Below are 7,471 nucleotides of genomic sequence, written 5' to 3'. Positions count from 1 at the left end.
ACAGAGGACCTGTTAAAACATCACGCTATCAAATATATCATTGAAGCCATGTTTAGATCTTTGTTTTAAACATAGAACAGCCATATCATAAGAGTAAATTTTTTAAATATTCTATCCCAAGATAAATGGTCAGTTTCTTACATTATCTTCACTTAGTTGTACAATCGTCATCACTTTCAACTTAGAACAATTATCATAACATAATACTTCACAGAGTTCTTATCACCTGCTAATTATTCATCCCTAGTATTAGTGTAGAGTTGGTAAGGTATTCCTATGAAATATAGTCATTAATATGTAATGGGTAATTTTTCCACACCACTCTGCTGTTAACCCTCTGCACCAGTGTCCTACCTTATAGGAATACCATTTTAATGCTTATTTAGGTTTGTGGTGCTACTCTGTGGGTTACATGCTTTTAAACAACCATTTATGAACATGTTCACCATCAAGGTGTCATTCATACTTATTATCCCATTAACGAGCCATAGTCACCCCTGACCATTCCCATACCATTAAGATCACCCTCAATATCATATCAGTATGTATTAGATTATCATTCTCCATTCACTAGCTTCTGACTATCTCTATGTCCCCTATATTCTACCTTATAAGACATTTATTTTACATTTTTCACAGAGTTCACATTAGTGGTAACATACAATATCTCTCTTTTTGTGTCTGGTTTACTTCAGTCAGCATTATGTCTTCAAGGTTCATCCATGTTGTCATATGTTTCACGACCTCGTTCCTTCTTACTGCCACACAGTATTCCATCATGTGTATATACATTTTGGTTATCCACTTGTCTGTTGAAGGACATTTGGATTGTTTCCTTCTCTTGGCAATTGTGAATAATGCTGCTGTGAACATCGGTGTGCAAGTATCTGTTTGTCACTGCTTTCAGATTCTGGGTATATACCAAGAAGTGAAATTACTGGATCATACGGTAACTTGATATCTAGTTTTCTGAGGAACTACCAAACTGTCTTCCAGAGTGTGTGTACCATTATACAGTCCCACCAGCAATAAATAAGTGTTTCAATTTCTCCACATCTTCTCCAGCATTTGTAGTTTCCTGTTTGTTTAATAGCAACCATTCTTATTGGTGTGAGATGGTAGCTCATTGTGGTCTTGATTTGTAACTCCCTAATAGCTAGTGAAGATGAACATTTTTTTCATTGTTTTTTGGCCATTTATATTTCTTCTTTGGAGAAATATCTTTTCATATAGACTTTTCATATTCTTGGGCTATTTGTACTATTGTTGAGCTGTAGGATTTCTTTATATATGCAAGATATCAGTCTCTTATCAGATACATGGTTTTCAAATATTTTTGAGTAGTTTCAAATATTTTGAATTGGCTGCCTCTTTCCCTTTTTGACAAATTCCTTTGAAGTACAGAAGCTTTTAATTTTGAGGAGTCCCCATTTATCTATTTTTTCTTTAATTGCTTGTGCTTTGTGTGTAAGGTCTAAGATGTGACCTCCTAATACTAGGTCCTGAAGATGTTCCCCTACATCATATTCTAGGAGTTTTATGGCACTGTTTCTTATATTGAGGTTTTTGGTCCACTTTGAGTTAATTTTTGTATAGGGTGTGAGGTAGGGGCTTTCATTCTTTTGGATATGGATATCCAGTTCTCCCAGCCCCATTTGTTGAAGAGACTGTTATGGCCCAGTTCAGTGGATTTCAGAAACAAAAACAGTTGACTGTAGATTTGGGGGTTTATTTCAAATTCTCAATTCAATTACATTGATAAGTATGTCTAACTTTGTGCCAATATCATGCTGTTTTTACTACTGTGGCTTTATAGTAAGCATCAAAAGTAAGAGTAAATTTTAAGGAAACTACATGTCTACCAATTAGGGAACAATCAAGTAAGCTTTGTATTCACTACCTTTTTATTGAAGCTCTCTCTTCTTTGGACCTAGTGTGATTGTGGGGTTGGGGATAAAGGCGAAAGACACCAGAGCTTCCCTCTAATACTCTATCCATTGTCATTGTACTTAGCCTATCAACCCTCTCCCCTCTCTTTGATGAAGCTCTAATAGCCCAAATGTAATGTAACCTCACTGAGACCCTCCTATCACAGCTGATTTGTCTGAATTCTAAGGTGAAGTAACTTCCATTCTGAAGGTGACACCATCATTACCTTTGCAATATTGTTATATTAGCATTTTATTTGTGAAATGCACTAAAAATCAAACTAATGGGGCAAAATACTATTAATCAAATGGGATCAAGCAGAAAGAGAGACACTGTAGACCTTTTCAGCTCTTTTTGGAGCTGTGTAAAATTAAGCAGAAAAAGAGACACTGCAGATCTTTTCAGCTCTTTTTTGGAGCTGTGCTCTGGACACTGCAGCAAGATTTTCCTTGGGAATGTCTTTTTTCCTTTCCTTCATAGTTAATTGAGTTAATGCCTGGCAAATAGTACTTTGTTCAATTAAATTTTCTAATTAAATGAATGGCATATTCCCACCTACATTAAGCAGGGTTTTATAGATTGAATTGGGTCTCCAGAAAAGATTTGTTCAAATCCTTACTCCCAATTCCATAAATGTGATCCTTTTTGGAAATAAGATCATTGAAGATATTATTAGTCACGATGAGGCTAAACTGGATTAGGATGGGTCTGAAACCGATGTGACTGGTGTCCTTATAAGGAAACAAATTTTGGATACAGAAAGACCAAGAGGCAGCCATGTGATGGAAGGAGAGATTGAGTTATGCCTCCATGTGCCAAGGAACATCATGGAATGCTGGCCACCCACCAGAAGATGGGCAGAGGCATGGAATGGACTCTACCCTTGAAGAGAAAGCATGGACCTACTGACACCTTGATTTCAGACTTCTAGCCTCCAGAACTCTGAGACAATAAACTACTGTTGTTTAAGCCAACCAGTCTGTGGTACTTTGTTACAGCAGCCCTGGCAAACTATGACACAGGGTAAGGAGGAGCATCTGGTTTGGGGAATGAGAAGCCCTGGATGCTTAAGGATTCAGCAGCTTAAGGAAAGAAGGGCTGATAACAGAGGCTGGGCTCCAATGGTTACTTCCTCATCGAGGAAGCAATGATTGTTGTGCAGTTGCCTAGATGTTTCCACTACTACTCCCAATCCCTGTAAATATGTGGAATGTGTGGGAAGATTGGATCCCTCTGTATCCTAGAGTTTCCATTCAAGGACAGCTATCAACAAAAAACCCAACTCATCAAAGTTATCTGCTAACTCCTTCTTGGGCTCTGACAGCCTTGAGCCACAATGAGGCTCCTCAGTTGATCCTGCAAGGATCACCTACTAACTGAGAGCCAGTGGGGAAGCTTTATTCATTAACAAGGAATTGTTAAAATTGTGTTTGAGCTCTTAAGTCACCTTCAGGAGTATCCAGAAGATACTCCAAACCTTCATCTTCCTTTGTGGTATTCAGGCCGTGAGGGTGGATGACGTTTAATTTCAGGATACTATAGGTCTGGATTGTTTTTTGGGAGCAGAGAAAAGGTAAGGCAGTTGACTGAGACTAGAAGAGAAGCAGGGTTTCAGGATGGTTAAGGTGAGCTGTGATGGGAGTTGTGAGGTGACCTCCTGAGGTGATGGAGAGGTCAATGCTCCAGGAATTATGTGGGAGGGAATCCTGATCCAGTTCCATCCTCCCCCTGCCTGATACTGCAGGCAGGGCTGGAAAGTCACTAGTCTCTGCTCCTCTTCTTTCCCTTTCACTCCTAATATGATAGACTGGACTAAACAAGAACCCCAAAATCCCAACTCTCTATGACTTTCTGCACTGTAAGATTTTCTGAGGTTCATTTAACTTCATAAATGCTAATAACCAGAGTGCAGGTCATAGTATTTTTGTTTTTATTAATAATAAAAATTTTTATTAAGTAAATGAGTGAATTTTGCCTATTTATGAAGGTTGGAAACATTTTGAGAAAATCCAAAACTTTGTAAAGCTACTAGAAATCATTATGTCTGTGGCAAAGGCAGGTGTTTATCTGGGTCTGGCTCCCCCTGGAAGGTGCTAATTTATGAGGCCTCTAGTGATAACACTGGGGTGGAAAAATGTCCCAATGTGAAAATGATGTCAGTGAGTTTTTCCTCTTTGTCTCTCTTTCCTTTATAAGCTATCCCTTCTCTGGGGGCCACTGGGTGGCATGGTTGTCCTGCCTTCTGCTTTTTCCCTTGGCTGGGTGAGTGCCACTCCAAGATCTGTGACTGTAGTTTTACACCTCAGTTTCCATTTGAGTGAATTTCACCCTCTAGGCCCTGGAATGCTTTTTCTCTTCTTCAAAAAACACTCAGTGGAACTTTTGTGCTTGAATGTGAAATGTTAGAGAGAGGGAAGGGTCAGCGATGACTGAGATTTCAAACTTGGCTAACTAGCAGGATAAATCAATAGCAGGTTGAGAATGAAGAAGGCATGTTCAGATTTAGAAACACTGAGTTTGAGGTAATAGTAAAACAACACGTGAGTCAGAAAGGATAAGATGGTTCGATGGCATTTGACCCATTGTGGACTTGTGGACATTATGCTCAAAATGCAGTCTAATCATGAGGAAGTATCTTCCTCTGCTCATGCCCATTGTCCCCTGGAATCCACAACTCTGGCCTTTTCCTGCACAAGGCCAACTCCATGTGAGTACCTTAATAACCCATTCCTCTGCCAGCACCAGAGGTTGAGATGATCACTGTGTATTTTAAATTTATTAATGTGTCCACTTTAGGGCATTATCTAAGTGACAGGATGTGTAGGCAGTCTGCTGTAACTGACTTTGGGCTTACCCACTCAAAAGGTTCATGAGAGTGTGTATGTTGAATGATGTGTAATCAGTCAGGAAATCAATGAGAAAGATTCTAAGTGGCAGCTGAATTGGAGTTGGAAAGGGATTAATGATCTGGGTGTCTACTCACCTAAGGCTCCACCTGTGTGAGAGATGAGGGCAGCTTGGTACTCACTGAACACACACTGGGAGGTTGTCTTGAATTTGACTCTGCATGAAAACCCTTTTAACATTTTTCTTACTCAGTACTTTGTGACCCAAATGTCCCAAACTCTATATAAAAAAATGAAATATAATTTTACTATTTAAAAATCTGGTAGCAATGAGCTGTGGAGCTGAAGATGTCCTCAGTGATGTCCCCTCATATAGCGGTTGTACTCACTGCTTTCCAAACACTCCAGACCAGGTCTCATGGCATCCAAGTTAATCTTTTAATATTCTGGGCAAAAGCAGACATCTCAGTTCTGCCATCACATATGATGACATGTGTTTGTAGAGGTTGAAGTGACACAGGTAGGGAGGTAGTTTGCCTTTTGCCTTCCTCCCCTGAAGCCCCCATTTCAACCTCTGTGCTCTTCTCTAGTCAACTATGGCCAAGCCACCATCTGTAGATTTGGAGTTTCCTTCCAGTAACTTTAGCTTTAGGAAAATAATCTTTCCTATTAACTTCCAAAGGTTACATTTGTTCTCCTTTTTATGCCATTTTGCCTATCTCTGAATCTGTCCAATGCCACTTTCTCCTAATCCATTAAGAGTCAAATTTCTCAAGTCCCTTCCTATTATGTCTCAATCTCTAACTTTCTTCCTCTTAAATTCTATGTGTTCCTACATCCTGGCTCTTTCCTGAAGATTTCCTGAAGATTGCCACACTTGGTGGTTGCTGTAAGGATCTCATTCTCCTTTTATCATCATTGGAAACTTCTAGCTTTGTTCCATTCTATGCTGGTAGGAGAGACTCATGAATCTAGGAGCCTCAAGAAATGGTTCCGTTGTAACTGAGTTTGTTCTGCTGGGCTTAACGGAAACTCCACTTCTTCAGCCCATCCTCTTTGTCTTCTTCCTTCTTGCTTATGTGGCTACTATTGGTGGAAACTTCAGTATCCTGGCTGCCATCCTCATTGAGCCCAAACTCCACACCCCCATGTACTTCTTCCTGGGGAATCTGTCACTGTTGGATGTTGGATGCATCACTGTCACTGTCCCTGCCATGCTCAGGCATCTCATATCCAATGATAGAAACATTCCTTATAGGGCCTGCCTCTCACAGCTTTTTTTTTCCACCTCCTGGCTGGGGTGGACTGCTTCCTGCTGACCGTCATGGCCTATGGCCACTACCTGGCCATCTGCAAGCCCCTCACCTACAGTACAGTACCCACATGAGCTGGAGAATCCAGCAAGCCCTGGTGGGAATGTCATGTGTCTTTTCCTTCACCAATGCACTAACCCAATCTGTTGCCTTGTCTACTCTTAAATTCTGTGGTTCCAATTTGATCAATCACTTCTACTGTGACCTCCCACAGCTCTTCCAGCTCTCCTGCTCTAGTATCCAACTAAATGAGCAGTTGCTTTTCGTAGAAGCAGCTTTCATGGGTGTGGCCCCCTTGGTCCTCATCACATTGTCATATGCCCAAGTGGTGGCTGCTGTGCTATGAATTCACTCTGCTGAAGGCAGGAAGAAAGCCTTCTCAACATGCAGCACCCACCTCACTGTGGTGGGCATCTTCTGTGGGACAGGGGTCTTCTGCTACATGAGACTAGGTTCAGTGGAGGCTTCAGACAAGGACAAGGGGATTGGCATCCTCAACACTGTCATCAGCCCCGTGCTGAACCCACCCATCTACAGCTTTAGGAACCCTGATGTGCAAGGTGCTCTGCAACAGGGGCTCACAGAAAGACAGGCCCCAAAGTGAGACTGCTTCCTTTGGCCTTGAAGGATAGGCATGGCCCCACTTTCTGCTTCCAGAAGTTACTGTGATTAATGCAAGTGGAGTGTGAGTGTGATGACATGGGATCAAGACTGGCTTAAGAAGGAGAGTACAATAGAATAACAGCTATCACATATATCATGATTGCCATGTACCAGACACTGTTATAAGTAATTGACATGTAGGTTCATTTAACCCTTGTAACAACCCTGTGAAGTAAATATTAATATTGTTACCAGTTAGATGAGGAAATTGAACCTTAGTGAGTTTAAGTAACTTGCCCCAAATCACACAGCTAATAAATGTCAGAGCTTGCATTTGAACCTAGGCAAGCTATGTCTTGAACCACTGCCTTGCAAGAGTAATAAGTCATTTCGAGGAAGAATGATGATTGGAACATGGAATAAGAGCATGGGCCATGAAAAAGAAAGAAAGGGAAGGAAGATCAGTATAGTGAGAAAAAATAGTACTTAAATAATATGAAAATATGAATTAAGAAGTTTTTGTTCTTTTAACAAATTTACAGTTTGTCCCAGAGCAGCTGGTACAGGTTGGGGGAATTACTGGAAGCTAATTCCAGCAAATGATCAAACTAAAAAGAAACAAATTTTTAAACTCAATACTGAAGGAATAGGCACTGTTTAGAAAAATGTGGGATGAGGTAAATTATTTTCTTATCAGACCAATGACAAAAATACATGTAATGAAGTTAAGGGGAATGAAGAAACAGAAAAAAAGGCTTCATGGAAAAGATGGAGCTTGCA

At 40.4% G+C, this 7,471-nt stretch overlaps 1 pseudogene; it reads left to right on the top strand.

Moving 5' to 3' along the window:
* Positions 1-5,740: 5,740 nt before the first annotated feature.
* Positions 5,741-6,692, top strand: LOC119514622 (annotated as a pseudogene).
* The last annotated feature ends 779 nt before the right edge of the window (positions 6,693-7,471 follow it).

Source organism: Choloepus didactylus, chromosome 18 (genome assembly GCF_015220235.1).
Source record: "Choloepus didactylus isolate mChoDid1 chromosome 18, mChoDid1.pri, whole genome shotgun sequence".
Taxonomy (NCBI): domain Eukaryota; kingdom Metazoa; phylum Chordata; class Mammalia; order Pilosa; family Megalonychidae; genus Choloepus; species Choloepus didactylus.
This window is presented reverse-complemented; position numbering and strand designations above follow the sequence as displayed.